The sequence below is a fragment of the Diuraphis noxia genome, unplaced genomic scaffold (genome assembly GCF_037042655.1).
Source record: "Diuraphis noxia isolate RWA-SAM2 unplaced genomic scaffold, SU_Dnox_SAM2 contig0003, whole genome shotgun sequence".
Lineage (NCBI taxonomy): Eukaryota > Metazoa > Arthropoda > Insecta > Hemiptera > Aphididae > Diuraphis > Diuraphis noxia.
In genome coordinates, this window is record NW_028301713.1 from 50,583,637 (window position 1) to 50,600,712 (window position 17,076).

At 28.4% G+C, this 17,076-nt stretch overlaps 1 protein-coding gene and 1 pseudogene across 3 annotated transcripts in view; both read right to left on the minus strand.

Annotated features, from left to right (window-relative positions):
• Positions 1-17,076, minus strand: part of LOC107168447 (opioid-binding protein/cell adhesion molecule-like) — a 337,823-nt gene that overhangs the window by 229,993 nt on the left and 90,754 nt on the right. The window lies entirely within an intron of this gene.
• On the minus strand, positions 311-2,274 carry LOC149057497 (52 kDa repressor of the inhibitor of the protein kinase-like; annotated as a pseudogene).

Sequence of the window (17,076 nt, forward strand, 5' to 3'; positions counted from 1 at the left end):
CACATCTAATTCAAATCACACTTTAATACATTCCCAGCTTATTCTATTTTTTATTTCTTATTTACTTTATTAAACCACCGTTTCATCACTTATTTTATTCTACTATTAACTTATTTATTCTAATACATTATATACATTCTTAAAATCCCCTAACTTGTTACCTATTACGGTTAGTGTGTGTCATGGTATAAGAATTAACAAAAATTGTATAGTACTTTCTTAATAATTATTAGCATTTATATTTATTATAAATCCATTCTAATTACTAGCACCAATCGTTTGTTTAATACAATAACCGAAAAAAAAATAGTTATAATACAAAACCCACTTTTCTAATTTTTTGAATACTCAGTCTATCGATAACCTCATCTGGCATGATTTGTATCGACCAGTGGCATGCCAATAAAGCCAACCCATTAAGTCGGTTCTAATAAACAAAGAATTTAAAAATTACTAATTTATAATTATATTTCAATATTAAACAGGAAAATTGATAAAATATTTACTTTTGCCACACTATTTCTTAAGTAGGACTTTTAAAACTCTTTAAACTTGAAAAACATCGTTCAGGTGAAGTAGTTGATAGAGGCAAAGTACAAAATATTTTCAAGAGTTCATGAATATTTGGATGAAAGTCTTTATCAAAAACATTTAAAGCATGTAACCAAGAGGTGAATACAATTTTTTCAGTCACTAACTTTACTCTCCACATCTTCAACTATGTGATGCTATATTGTTGGTCAATTGTTGATGAAAACTATAGAAATACTTAAAAGTAATATCATATTGTTTTGAGAAATACAGAAAACGAGACGACTTAATTACCTATAAAAAAAAAGGTCAAGGGGGGAGGATCTATCCCTCATATCACGTCCCGTAAATACACCACTGTTGTTCATTACAACATTAAAGTAATTTTTGTTAAAATTGGTTTTGATGATTACTCAAACCCTTAACATACCACAAAAAAAGTTAAAAATTTTTAAAATAGGGTTGGTATCTAAATTTTATCTAAGACATATTGCACTTATAAGAAAGTATAATCAGCAATATAAGAGGGTGAGAAATAAAAAAATTCAAAATTCAAAAATAAGTACCACCTTAAATATTATGCATACCTTTTCAAGTTTAGATGTTTAACTCTTTTATATTTTTACAATTTTTTAAATTATATAATTATACTTATACTGATCACATTTAAAAAATATCACTCCCGAGACAAAACGCTAGATTTTTAAATCCATGCAAAAATGAAATGCATGCAATCGGTAGTCGATCATTGCACTTCCACTAGTGTGTGTATGTAGGAGGTGATTTAAACCACAATCGGTTATAAATCTATAGAGTATTATATGATCTTGACCACGTGTGCTGTCGCAAGGCAATCGAAATGACAAATGGCGTACTTTGTTTCATTTCCTGATGGCGGCGTTAGGATTGGCTTAAAAATACGATTTATTGACCCTGTAGCTCAGCTGTAACCTACGACAAACGTAACTCTTAAATTAGTTTAAATTCTAGAGAGTAATAAATATCCCACAGACTAGGAAATAAATAAAATTGCAAAATGTATTTATAAAAATTTTAGCTCTTGATATCATTGTAATTATCCATGTGGCTCATTGATGTATTCATGTTGTCCACCCTTGTAATATGGTTAGGAATGTTAGGATGTACTTATTGTACTTACATAAATAAGTACTCGTATATCGACGGCGTTGACATATGACCATATTATAGTAGTTATACGTGAAGACGTGAAGTTGGTCTGTGAAACTAAGTTTGAACGCAAGTTTGGTACTCACCACCTGACATTCCAATGGCATAATAATAATAATAATAATGAACGCATTTAATAATATACGTGTCATATACACTGAACGATACTTCAAACTCTCACATTTTGTTGTTTTAATATTATAAATTACTATAAATAAGTCTTATTTAATACGTGTTCGTGATATAAATTAAGTGTGATATTTGATTCTCTGTTTTCTTTCAACAAACACTTATTATACATATGATTACTAATAAATAATTTTCTATAATATAGTATTTAGTATTATTTTTATGGGAACTATAAATATTTCATTTATAGCGTCGATATAAAAGCTTTTTATTTATAATAATTTAGTTCGAGTTAAATTGGAACACAATCTTATCCCCATACCTAAAATATTAAATTCAATAACTAGATAATGTTCAATTTCGTATTTCCTATGCTTTAAGCCTTCAAATGTATAAGATTACTTTCGAGTTATCGAATTCATTCATTGTTAAATTTATTTGACACTATCGGTTTGTCTGCAGAAAGAATGAATTATTTACACTTGTCTTTTAAGTATTAGTTGTATTATATTTTGACTATTCTGAACTAATATGTTTTATAATTTCCCCCGATATATGGAACTAGGTCTACAGCAAGCTTTTTTAATCCATTTTCAAAAATGTTACAAACTACGCTGTAACTTGGCCTATAATTTAAAAAGAATATATATTTCAAAGAAAAAATAATTTGAATCAATTAATTTTACTTCCGAATTGAATCCTCTATTGAAAATATAATAAATTATTATGTAGGCTGTGAATGGACAATTTTATGATATTAAAGCATTAAAATACAGTTTAAATACAGATACCGTGCTTGTTTTCGATAAGGCAAGACGGCCGCGGTAAAATGTATAGTGTAGCACATGTTAGCCATTTTAATCCAACCAATATTATAGAAATATCTTTTATTTAAGCGCGTTCGGCGCGTTGTAAAGCTTTTCCGCCGCTTGTTATGATAATACTATTATTATTATTTCACTCTGGTCCGCGGTGTTTAACAAAAGGATCGCCACCATCCTCCTTTGCTCCCCGATTTGGCAGAGCTTTACGCTATGTATAAAATACATAATGTTTTATAATATGGAGATATCAATATAGCACCCCCCTCGACGTCGGTGACAACGGCGGCGCAGGCCTCGATGCTGTTTTCGTTTTTGCGTGTTGGCTTATGATTATATGTAAAAACGCTCAATGTTTGTGCGTTACGTTATCTATTATTTTATTATTATTATCATCATCGCGTGTGTGTCGTCTTTTAATAAATTAGTATTATAATATACACATCATAATTTGTGATGTAATACGCGCGTGAGTGTGTTTATTTTTACAGAAAACTCCGCCAGCAGACCTAATATCATGTTCAACTTTAGTCTTTGCCGGGATGGGTGTAAGTATAGTGGTGAGTGTTGGTGTGTGTGTGTGTAGAGGAGACTTATCGATTCGGAAGTACTGCCAAAACGGACGTGCATTTGGTATCGTATATATGGCGTTGCTTTCACGTACGCGTGGTTCCGGACGTCCAGACCGGGGAAAAAACCGCCGGCCGTATTAGGTATAGGTTTTCCTACACACTTGAAGTATCGAACGTTCACTTAAAGTTTCGATTTCGAATGTACTTTTTATATTATATAGACGGTTAAATAATGTTGTTTCGTATAAATCGCCTTCACTGACGACGACTATCGTATACGCCCGCGCACGTACACACACACACACACAACCCGTTATACCATCGCAGCGCATTGGACGCTATTTTTTTTGTCGGAGTGCATATTATACCCACACGGTAATAATAGTATCAACGTTTTTCCCCTCATTTCTTTTATACCAACAGTTTAGCTATTGCGCGTTATTATTACGGTCCGCTGTATAGATTACCGGAAACTAATGCTTCCCGACCCGTAGCCCCTTTGACACTGGTAAGCGGATCGTTTTAGTCTTGGGTTTGGAAATAATTGAACAACAATACTCGTTTGAACGTATCAATAATTCCTGCGATACGGAGAGTGTTTTGCGAGACTGTATAATATATATATAATGTGTGTTTGAAGGTCTCCTTGTGTTTGTATGTGCGTGTGTGTGTGTATATGTGTGTGTGAGAGAGAGAACTACGCACTAAATTGCGAATTACGTTTTATAAATAATAAAATAAGAGCGCGGGAAGGGCTCGATTTTTTTCTTTTTCTGGCCATGCTATCCACTCGAAATTGGAATAGATGTATAAACGGGGCGGCTAAACGAAAGCGGTGGACTCGGATTCATCGTCGTACATCCTCTTTAGTCCGTACATCCATTGCCATATTATTACAAGCTACAGCTGCAGCTTTCGTTACAATATACCGTGGACAATGTGTAAAGTAGAACTACGTTTTTGGCGTTGGTGTGTAATTGTACATATCGTAGACGCATCGAAAATATAAATATAATAATACATTGTGCATAGTTATGAACACAATGCCCGTGAGGATTTGGCTAGTTGTTTGGTTAATTAGACCACAACAGACAAATGCATGATCAGGGAGAAGTTATACGAAAAAGGGGAGGTCGCACTACCGTCTAGTAACTACAGGTAACCAAATAATGATAATAATAATATACCATTCCAGCACCACCATCACCGAAAGCGTTTGATGAGGTCCATAAATCGTGTCAAACGGTGCAATCTACAGTGGTCATCTTGGAGAGTTTGGTGAATGGATGGTCATTATGGCGTTTGATGGCGGAAGTATCGGCGAGGGAGTGAAGAACTACCTGGTCAGCAGATTATCAAACAGGGACTGCACTGCTGCTGAAGAGACAAAACCAAGTTTTAGCTGACCGCCAACCACTGCATCACCGTTATATATAAATGCTTGCGTATAGTAATACGTGCATCCTAGCTACTATTATAATATTGTTGTGTGTATGTATTTATGTACATGTTTATAGGTATTGTATAACTTCGATATATTAATAAATTGACCACAAGAAGTGTGTATTATCTCAAATACCAAAAATGTGCTTAAAATGTCAATGCCTGGTAAAATATAAAATCAATATTATTTAAGTATTATTATTAAGTTCTTAGGTGTTACCAATGGGTGACTTCCTTAAAAGTTGTTGTTTTTTTTTTTAAATAAACTATGTATATATTCTATATCAAAATTACTAAATGTGCTTGTTGTACAGATTGTTTTTGAATAAAAAAAAAAAAATAAAAAAAAAGTATTATTATTATTATTTTTTTTTTTAAATTATATACATTTCTTTAATAATCATTATTTTTAATTTTAGTTTTTGGTTTAAGGCTGTTAAAAATATTATGTATGATTTTAAGTTTTATTTAATGTATCTATGACGAATTTAAAATAACAATCTATTACCTATAAATTAGATAGTATTTATTTATTGTTTATCTAAAAGTATACAGTTGGTGTGATCAATAATTTCTTTCTATGAAAATCTAACTTTATAATAATAAAATAATATCGTTTAAAAAAATTCCAAAACTTAAAATCACATTAATAGTAAAGTTTTAGAACCCTTGTAGTCAAAGCTGAGGTAAAAAAAAATGTCTCTCGCGCACTCTTTTTTCACTTCATGTTTGGCTAATAATAACACAAAATGACGGACATTATTGACCGTATATAACGCCACTACCTTGTGAGTTAATTACGATGTAAAATTCCATTTTAGTTTCCACGAAAAAAGTGTACAACGACCAAAATTTTGGTAAAATTTGACCCGTTCTAAGTGGATAAAAAATGCACGCATTTCTTCATTAATCTTCATAACTTAAAATTTATAAAATGTAATTGTGGAGTTAAATCAACCACTAGCTAGAGAAGAGTTATTTAATGAATGATACATTTTTATAAATATTTATAATAATTTAGCAATCATTTGCAGTTTTAAAATAATTCAGTGATTTAAACTAAATTATTAATAATTACACACAAAGTTTTAGATTAAAAATATTTAAAAATTAATTTCATAATTCAATATGATGAAAATCGAACGTCTAAAAACATTTTAAAGTCCTAAAATCGAGATAAATACGACCTCTTTAGAACTTTAGAAGCATAATTACACTGTCAGGAACATCTGGAGAATGTTAACTCAGCAAGCAGGGAAGACAATTTGAACTATCCGTGTGATGTCTTAAGTTTATATAGAAATTGTTTTGACTATAAACCGACAATTAATGGCATATTATATTTGTATGTCTAGATTTAGATTGTATAGAATTGCTTTCCAATAACTGTCGATATTTAAAGAGCATTTTAATTTTAAGAATTGTTTTAGATATTCTTTGTGCTCTAATACCTAATCTAAATAATGCTTCAGAAACTTTTTTAATCCTTTTGGCAACCCGTTTGGTGCAAAAATCGATGTACTCATTATCGAAATGTAGTAACTACAGAAACTACAGTCTTTTGTAGTTACTACAGTGTTGAAATTAATTCACCCGACCTCTTAGTCCCATTCTTTATAAAGGTAGGTAAACCGAAATTATATTAGAAATATTTTCCACCGTTTTCCGATTCTATAAAAATTCAACGCGTATAAATACTTTGTTATTTGTTGCTAGATTGATCTATAATATAAATGTTATTACCAATAATTAATTTAAATTGATATGTACATTTACAGGTTCTTTTTTTAATTAAATTGTATTTTATGTTTAAAATATGTTTTAAGGAATAATTGAATAATAAATAAGTACGTATTTCATTGGTTTATCTACACTTTAGGTTAGTAATCAAATGTTAAACATTTTAAATAGTCTACTAAATAAAATATGTGGATAGATGTATGATCTAAACATAGAAAATCTATTATGAAGGAAAAAAATAGTGGAACAGATAAGCAATTTTTGTTTTTGATTTAGTGCTATATAAGTATACTATACCATAATAGATTAAGGATTATATTTAAAATGTATAGGTGATTTTTGTAATATATAATTTTTTCTGAGTATCAAATAGCATCAAAATTAATGGTGAATTACATTATAAGAACATTAATATCTATCATTGGAATTTAGAGCTCTTAAATCACAATGATAAAATCAAATTTTACAGTTTTGTTTCAAATTATTTATTTAATGTCAGTAGTCTATACTTCAATAATTTTTAAATATTTCAACATTATTTATCCTCATCAATATTATAAATACATTTTTGTGGCTAAATAATAATTAAGAGAGAAAATATTGTATAAATTTAAAAACTATAGTTAGGTAACGGGTGAAGTACAATAGTCATAGTAGTGTTAAAATATGTAATACGACTACGGTTTGATTATGGATGTAATAGTTTTTACTCTGTAATTATTTTTTAGATATTATGTTATAATTGTATGAGTTATGATGATTCTACGAGAAAAAAACTACAGTAAAGTACCTATTCTAGCTATGTTAAAAAACGGGAAAGTAATGCTTGACTGAAATTAAAAAAAAAAAAAAAAACTGTGGATAGTGGAATATTCGATTTCTATTCGGAATACCTTATACCTGTATCACTGTATTACCAGTATGTATTACGATATACCTATAATATTATAATGTGACGTGCTCTATTTTAATTATTATCATATTTATCCCTAAACATGCTATCATGCATAATTATCATAATTTCAAAATTCATGAAATTTGTAAATATATATGTATATAATATAATGTATCCAATGGCCACAAACACAGTGGATAAAAAAAAAAAAAAAAATACAACGCGCATAATTAATAAGTAAAATATTTAACTCTTTATTATATTATAATTAAATGTAATATATCATTATTTCCAATGAGGAATGGGATTATTAGACTCAGCCTTTTGCCGGATTTGTGAGGGTAATTGAATAGGTTTTCAAGTTATTGTTTTAACATAATATTACTAATTACCTACCTACTTATAATACGCTGTTTGTGCGATGAAAATAATAATAATAGCGATTGCGACGACTATGTGGACAGTTTTCCGATAAGGCGTCGTACGCTGTAAGATGGGTGGGTGGGTGGTGGTTGGTAGAAAAAGAATGAACGCGCCGAAAAAAAAATAGCGTAATTTATAAGTCTACCTTTACAAGCTTAATAAGACTTTGTCGTGGACACGACGGGACGCGCGTTCAAGACGGATGGTGAACGTCGAGGGTTTACAATATTCTCGGTTTGTTATTCCGAATAAAATCGCATCGGGTCCCGCAGAGACACATTACTGACTGTCACGTACACGATCCCGTGCGCGAAAACCGCCGGAGGAGACGTGCGAGAGGATCGATTTTGAAAAGTTTACACACGTATCACCGGGCGTGAAATCACACGTGCTTTAGGTAGGTTAGGTACCTGTCGTACCCGTCTTTCGGTGGGCCGTCATGGTGTTGTAGTCGAGTCTGTCGATTCCGATTCGAAAAACCAAAATATTTTAATACTGTTCCGTGTTATTATATTATGTAGGTACATTATTATTGTTATCATCATCATCATCATCATCATCACCATCACCATCATCATTATTGTTATCGGCTACGAATTTGTTGTTATTATCGTCATCGTAATCGGTATGCACCTACTCAAGTGAGTTGCGAGGGTGCGGACCGAAGTCAAACGCGAATACAGTTCACATATTATCAAACAGGAAGAGTGTGGTAGAACAAAATGCAGATATCAACAAGCAGTCAATCATTTTACGCCACAACCACCACCCTTTTAAAAAAGATTTAAATATTTCATTCGTTCATCGTATAATCAATAATAATTAATTATTACAATTGTTTTTAGTGATATTCGGATCAAAATAATATAATATGAAATTGAAAAGTATCTGAGATTATTTCAGAAATGTTTTAGTTGGGTGCTGGGGTTTTTTCCCCCGAGGGAATTTTCCATCGTGAATGGAATGTCTAACAATATTTGTTTTTTTTCCACGACAGATTATCCATCCATTGTCGTTATAAAATGCATGTACTGGAATTTTTTCCAGCGAATATTTAGTACCACATGATGAGTTTTGCAAATAAAATAATAATATTTTACTTATATCGAATCCGTTACAGTAATTCTTGAACAACAGTCTCTATGTAACATTACTAGAACTCGCTACACCTCATTCACCAAGTAAAGCTGCTCCAAGTTCCTCCATTTGTATTGCAATGGCTTCCCAATAGACAGTGATGTAAAAAAAATTATGATAAGACAATTAAATTAAAAATAGGGGATACACGAATAGCTGTTGTGTAACATATCATTTTCACATCAGAACGGAACATGTTTCTTATAGCGCTGAGAAATTCTATAAAACAGTGTATTTGTTTTAATTATGAAAAGCTTACATCACAATTAATACATACACACTCTAAGAAGAGCACGCAATGAGAGAATAATACACATTTACAAACCATCTGTGGTCGATATTCGTAGGAATTTCAATAACACAAGTTTGGTGCTTTTGACTTTTATTTGGAATTGCAATAAATCCCAAGAGCGGTGAAACGCAATGAAACTTAGTTATTTTATTTTACACCATAAATTCGGGAACGTGAGTTATTGCACTATAAAAAAAAATTGTATTGCTGTGAAAATAATTTTTAATAATGTTCAATTATTATTATCACTTTTGGCCAAGGCAATAAACGAATAGAAAATACCAGGAAAGTATTTTTAGCTAAACAGATGAATGATGTAGTTAGATGATTGTGAAACTTAATTTTATTTACTCGTTGAGGCACTTCATTATAAGCAGGTATAAAAAATTATTCGGTATGACTATCAAATATAAAATATATTAATATTTATGAATGATATTATAATGAATTATTATATTGTTAACTATTTATTTGTATTTAAGTTTCTTCTACCTGCAACAAAATGTGAATATGATATTACAGAAAACATTTTTTTTTTTTTTTTAAATATAATATAGCGGTATGATTACGTAGTTTTCACGATTTGTATATTTCTATATTTAATGCAACCTTTTTTTTGTAATGCTTATAGTTTTAAAATCATTTAAAATTGAATAAAATGATAATAATTTTGCAAGTCTTCATGATATAATTTTACCTCAGTGAAAAAAAAAATATAGGAATGAACTATACACTACACTCTGACACAATTTGTCCGACAAAGATTTTATATACCTCATGCATGTACATTGTACACATACATTTTTTTTTCCAGTGGTTTATTTCATTTCCTCTACACCCTTGTCATCTGTCGACCATCCGTTTTTGAACCTTAGCCAACCGCATGTCTATTTCAAAACTGGGGTTGTCGGACAATGTTACAGCTCCGTAGTCCTGTATTTTCATTACCAACCAGTGCGGAGACGGCGGCAAGACTTGCTGAAGAAAACTGACTTTTTGTTACACAGTTTTGAGGATTAAATGTTATTTTTAAATTTAACGGTCCAAAAGAATATTAGAAAAAAGACACGCTTGGGCTTAAAAACGCTTTTTTTTTGTTCACTAATCTCTGATGCACAAACTGTGATATTCATTTTGCAAACGATTTAAGCAAGCTTTAAATTAAAAACTTGAATGTAATATTATAAACCGTGGACCATGATGTTTTATGTGCATTTTTAATGATATAATATCATTGTATAGCAAAATTAATTTTAAGATTTCTGACTATAATATTTGTCTGTGATCACAGAAGTGTATCCCAGAAATGATGTACAGGTACACTAGTTAGAACTAACTTAAATTAAATGTCGTAAAATAATAAATTTGGATTCGGCGTACAATTTTAGTACATGCTTAAATTAATATAAATTAAATTCTTTTCTCATTCAAGTTTTAATATATAATCATAAAAAGTATTACAATTATAGAAATAATACACTATTTTTCATTCATATATTTGTGAATTTAACATAACATAAGCCTTAAGCGTACGGTGACTTTTAGCATTAACAAATATACAAGATACAAGTTCATTTTTGATAACCAGATAAACGTCCCAAAGGCATAATCGTCTACATAATATGTATATAGAATGTCATTTGTTTTATTTTAACTAAAATACCCTATCCTACCTATCCTAAATAGTGAACGATTAATCAAACTAATAAATAAATAAATGTGGACATTTTTTCAAATCATAAACGCTTGCGTATCTTAAATCGGATGATTATAACTGAAATATATAATTTTGCTTATAAAATACGTAGTAATGGTCTATATTCTATAAGACACAATAGTTTAAATAAAGTTTAAATGTATTTATGTTTTGAGAAACAATATAAACATACATAAAATAATAATAAAACGCTTTAAAAAAATCAACTATTCAAATATAAGACGAAAGACCTAACACTGGGCGTAGCTCGTTTGGTCGATTCGACCCAAATTAAAGTCCTTTTGGGCGAGGGTTTATTCAAATAAAAGTACCTACCATTTGGGCGAATAAGGGTTAAATAGGTTTATACGTAAATTAGTTTATATATCGTATCTATATAAATGTACATAATTATTCATATATTGGTATATTTGAAATTAAGATAGTTAGGTAAATTATTATATGGTAATTTACAGCAGAAAAATAATAGTTAAAATTACACATCATAAAATATTATAATAATATAATTTAAATTAGTTTATAAGTAAATTGATTTATATACAGTACAATTTTATACGATTTTAATGCATTTTAAAGTATCTATTAGTCTGGTATTTTAAATCAAGGCATTTATTTTTATTGGTCTTTTGAAAAACTCTGCAGCAAGGCCATTAGTTGCAAATCTAAATTATTTAAAATTTTTGAAGGTTTTACATTAAATGTCACATGACAATTACAATTATATATATTTTTTTAAACTTATTAAGTTTTAAAAAAATTCAGATTTTCTTATTTTGATCTGGGTTTGGTCCGAAAATTTCATGAAATATGTTGGTCAAATTGAGATTTGTTTGCTCCTGTTGATACATATGACATACTGTAATGATGAGTTTCTCTGTGGTCTATGTATTGCAAGCTTCACAGATGGGAGATTCATCTTTTGACATTAGAAATCTGTGAGTTATTCTGGTGTGTCCAATTCTTAGGCAATTTATAGTAGTTTCATACTTTCGATTTAGGTCAGGGCTTTACCATCTAAAGGTTATTCTCTTAATCTAGTTCAGTTGGGTTTTTTTACCATTCCATAGCGTATGTTATTTTTCTAAGAAATTTATATAATGTAATTGGCCAATATCTCATTTTATATATAATTATATTCATTCCATGTTTTTTGCACGGGCTCTTTTTTTCTGTGGATTATTTCGTCAAACGTTTGGGGGATTTTTTGAAATATAATTTTTTTTTTTTGTATTTTCAATTTGAATTTCTAATAGTATTGCGATGACATGATGAATATGCGGGTTTGTTGTGTAAAACTATTTAATGTATACAGTTGACAGAAAAACTTAGGACAATACGAACATTTTCCGTTTCCAAAGACATTTTTAGATTTACATGGAAGTCGTAAATTGACATGACAATTTAAAATAACAATTGGATTTTGTTTATTTACGAAACAGAATTGCTGATCTTTAGTTAATGATTGACGTATATCATATAATTTATCTAATTTCTATTTTCATGATTTTGGTGATATAGGATATTGTTATTTTCAACTACGATAAATTGATTACCTGATTAAATTCATATCAGAATGATTAAGTTCATCCTGAAATCCTGATTTGTCTGTCAATAATTCTCCTCTAATAGATTTATTTGATATTTCATTTGTTTTATTAATAGATTTTTTGTATAAGCACTTATACCTACCTGCAGTTAAAGATCTTTTTGTACTTAGATCACGATTACGTAATTCTATTGTCATCTCTAATATATCTTTTATATTATCATCTGTTAAGACACTTACGTTACATTTTTGTAAGTACATATTTTTCGTCTGATGGTCATTAAAATATTTTCGACATTGTATTGAATAATATGAACGCATTAATTATTAATTTAAGTTTTCACAATTTTACGTGCCAAAATAATTAATGATATATTCAAGACACAACATAATGCAGTGTTATTAAACTTATTATTTTAGGTATACAACTTGTACAGCAGCACATCTGAATCGTAATCTATATATTTAATAATGATTAGCAACGATATCATCTGTAAGTATCTATATTTTGACTTCAAGTAAGTAAAAATAAAACCACTTGTCCAAATGAACTATTCATTTTTGGTAAACGTTATTACCTGCACTCAAACGAACAACGCCCCTAAAGCTCGCCATACGCATGATCCAGATATACAGGAAATGTATTATAAATTATAATTGTAGATTTCATACAATGTACTCCAAAAATAACTTAGGTTTATAACGTGTGATCCACGGACTGTGAAAAATGTTTGATTGTAAAAGTACAATCACACTAATCAGCATAATCAAATTCTCAAATCCTATTTAAGTACTAAAAAATACCAAACAACCTCAACATATTGTAATGCATTGTATACTTAATATTTATTAACTATTTACATAATATCATATATATATATATATATATATATATATATATATATATATATATACAATTTATTTGAGAATTGCTCAAACGTTTACATTTTAAATAATATATCCAATAGGATTTGTTATAAATAAAAATATTCGTAAAGGATATGTTTAATTTACAGTTTATAAATTAATTGATTTTAAAATGGAAATAATATTTACATAAATTAATGTTTAAGTTTGTTTTTTAATTTTCGTTTCATCGGTGGCAGTGTTGTAATTTATTCAAAAGATTCTACTTAAAACTTTTGAGTATTGAATTAAATCAGTTATTATCTAAGCTAAAATTAAACATCTATTCAATAATTATCTGTAAACCAACTCCGTTAATTGAATTATCAGTTGAATCATTTTCCCCTAAATACCTGAATGGTAAAAAAGAGTTTTATAATATGAGTGGGAATGAAATGTATTAATGTACAAAAGTATCAAAAAAGTGGTACTTTTGTTTTAAGTAACATAACAATACAATACAATTGTGTTATTCAATTAACAGAACAATTATGTTTCATAAACTATACACAATTAAAACAATGATCATTTGACAATATTATATTGTTTCTATTCACTTTAAAAAATGCATGGTTAAAAATCTAGGTATATAGGTTCTGCTTTTTTTTTAGTAAGTTGTATAAGTTTTTCCATTTAAATAATAGCACTTTTTTAAAACGTAAAAGTTTTCCTCTTTGAAAAAAAAAGTAAGAACAAAATATTATGTAAGTACAAATTTAAAGAAATATATAAGAAAGACCTGTAGGCAAAAGTAGTCTGAAAGCATTGAGTTTTTCTGAACTTAGATCAATGTGAAACTAAAAATAAGTGGTGTATAAATAAAATAATAATTACAAACTTTTAAATGTGATGTGTCTTGAATATGTAATGCAATTTATATACAATTTACGTGAAAAATGTCATGTTGGATAAAATATAGTTACGTTAAAACCATTAATTTTTAATATATTATTGTATATAGTTTCTTACTGATTGTATACAACTGAATACTACTAAACAGTGTTGTTAAAAATAACATTGGATTAAAAAATAGTTTTCTTATTGTATCAGTTAAAATTAAACGTAGAATCACATTATTATGTTTTATAAATATATTATAGGTGCTATTATTACTAAATATATCTATATAATAAATAGTGAAATATAAACATCGTTGCATTCGCTCTTATGAATTCATAGTATTATTATATTCTCAACAAATAATGGAGAAGCATTTACATACTTTGTAATGGCTATACATTTTAATTGCATTAAATGTTGTTTGATATTAAAAGGGGATTAAGCAGCATCACTGTACTTATATAACGATTTTTTTCAATTCATTTTAGGAACAGGAAATTAAACTTACAATATTATCATGTCCGTTGTATCCCATAATATTGCATAATTATATTGTACTGCTAAAAATAAATATGTATCTAGAATTAATTGTTTAGTCATCTAAACGCATAATATTATTAAAATTATGTATAATATGTTAAAACGAGCTAGTTGACACATTCATCAATATGGCTACCTGATTTTCATGATTTTTCCAATACACTCTATATTAGAGGAAACGTATAAAGGGAAATCGAGAGACAATTTCCTCTAGACATTTCATTTCCATCCATATTTTAAAACTCTTAATTTGAATATGAAATTATTTATTTTTGTCTAAAGACAAATTTTGTTTTAAGACAAAATAAATTTTCAATCATTTCTATTAAAGTATAATAAAATTATGGATGTATATTTTTGATCTGTGTCTATCTGAAATAATAATGAGAACCTTTAAGGTAATAAAATCAATGAAAAAGTTATGTTTAAGTTAAGTACTTTATAATAACCAACATATTTTTTGTAAACTCATTTATTGTAATTATTATATAACTATATCAGAAATAATTTTTAAAAATATATACTTACTAGATATTTCACACAATAAAAAGTGAGATTATAATAATAAATAATATACTCTCAATAATGTTTAAGACAAATTAAATAAAAATGAAGATACTTACCTAATATCCAAACAATTTTCTAAATAAAATATAATTGATAATCGATTTAAAACAAATAGCTAATTATTCGATATATTGTGTTAAGGAAAAATTTTATATGAAACAAAAAAAAAAATGGTGAGGTAAAAATGTCCACTTTAAAAAATCGATAGGAAGAATGTAAATGTCCTACTTCACTGAAAATATTCAGGGGGACTTTCCACAGTGCTTATTTTAATTGATAAATATTCAGTTAATTTAACTTGGCAGAATAATATGTTTAATTAAATCGCAACGGAATTATAAAATACTTCCAATTATTAATTAATAGTTTTTGATCAATGACGTTTGATTATTTCCAAGATATTACTATATCTTGATATACATTTTGTTTTATGATGACATATCCGTTTAAACTATGCCCCGTTTACACTATTTTCTTATTGTTGTTTTGTGTTGTTCTTTCTCAACAATAAGTTATTTAACACGTTTATTATAATTTTCATTTCTACAATTATTACTATTCAGGAGGAGTCTAAAATACAATATATTTCAGACCTTTCTCGACTATCGTCTGTTCAAAACAATACTAAATCTTACGTTGCAATATATTTAGGATCCAAATTATTCAGATGGTTAAAATCAAAAGACGAGTTATATTTTCAGCACTGACTGCTGTTTCACATGTAATTGGTTTTAGTAAGAATGTATGTACTTAGAAATTAAATTAATTAATACGTTTTTCAGGAAAGCAAAACAAAAAAAGCATAATTGTTTATATTATATGTATATTTTAAATTTTTAAATATTATTATTGTTTAATATATATATTAAAAAAAAAAAAAAAAAACAATAAACGCAGCTATAACAACAATACATGATATGTTTGTGTAAAGTAGTGTTGTGAAGTATCTGCATCAAAATTATATTTCATTGTTCTAATAAATAGTGTTTATTGCTTTGTAAAAGCCTATGTTTTAATTTTGAAAAACACCATGGAAGACATGGGCCTAACTGCTTTCATAAATGTATAACAAAAAATAATAAAGTAATAACTGAACGCTTGAATTTTAAAGATTTTAAAAACCTATGTACTTCAAAAGTTGGTTACAATCCAGTCATAATAAATTTAATCAGTTAGGTCCTGAGGTTTTTTCAAACTTTTCTATTTTTCTAATATTAGTTTTATATAGGAACGTTGTCTTGTGGTTTCATTCACCGCCGTCGCCGTCTAAATCTGCATATTTTGTTCATATCATATTTAATTTTAATTTTTTTTTTTTGTTGAAAAAGACTCACAGCTTTGTGGATTCCTATAATTTGATCTACCAACATTGCAGTGTTCTCATTCCATTCAGAGTTTGTTCACAAGCACTATATTATATTATTCTTCTTCTCGTTTTCTCGGTTTTTATTTATTTTCTTTTTATAGCCCACACAGAACGGCTTGTTATTCAATGTGAACTAAATCCCTTTTCGTTTTACTCTATGTGTAAGCTTCTAGAAAAGAATGCCTACAACTACACCAAGACTCTTCTAGACTGTCAGATAACACTGCAGAATATTGCTTTCGTCTTCGATGTTCGTTGTCTGAATTAGAAAGTTTATTGCGTTATCTATACAAAAACTGAAATGTTTATAATATAATAAAAGCGTAATAAAATGTCGTTACGGCTATACGTAAATGGTTAGATTATTTTATACGGAATCCATCATGGACGTTCCATTGCAAAATAATCGTATATCCGATTATT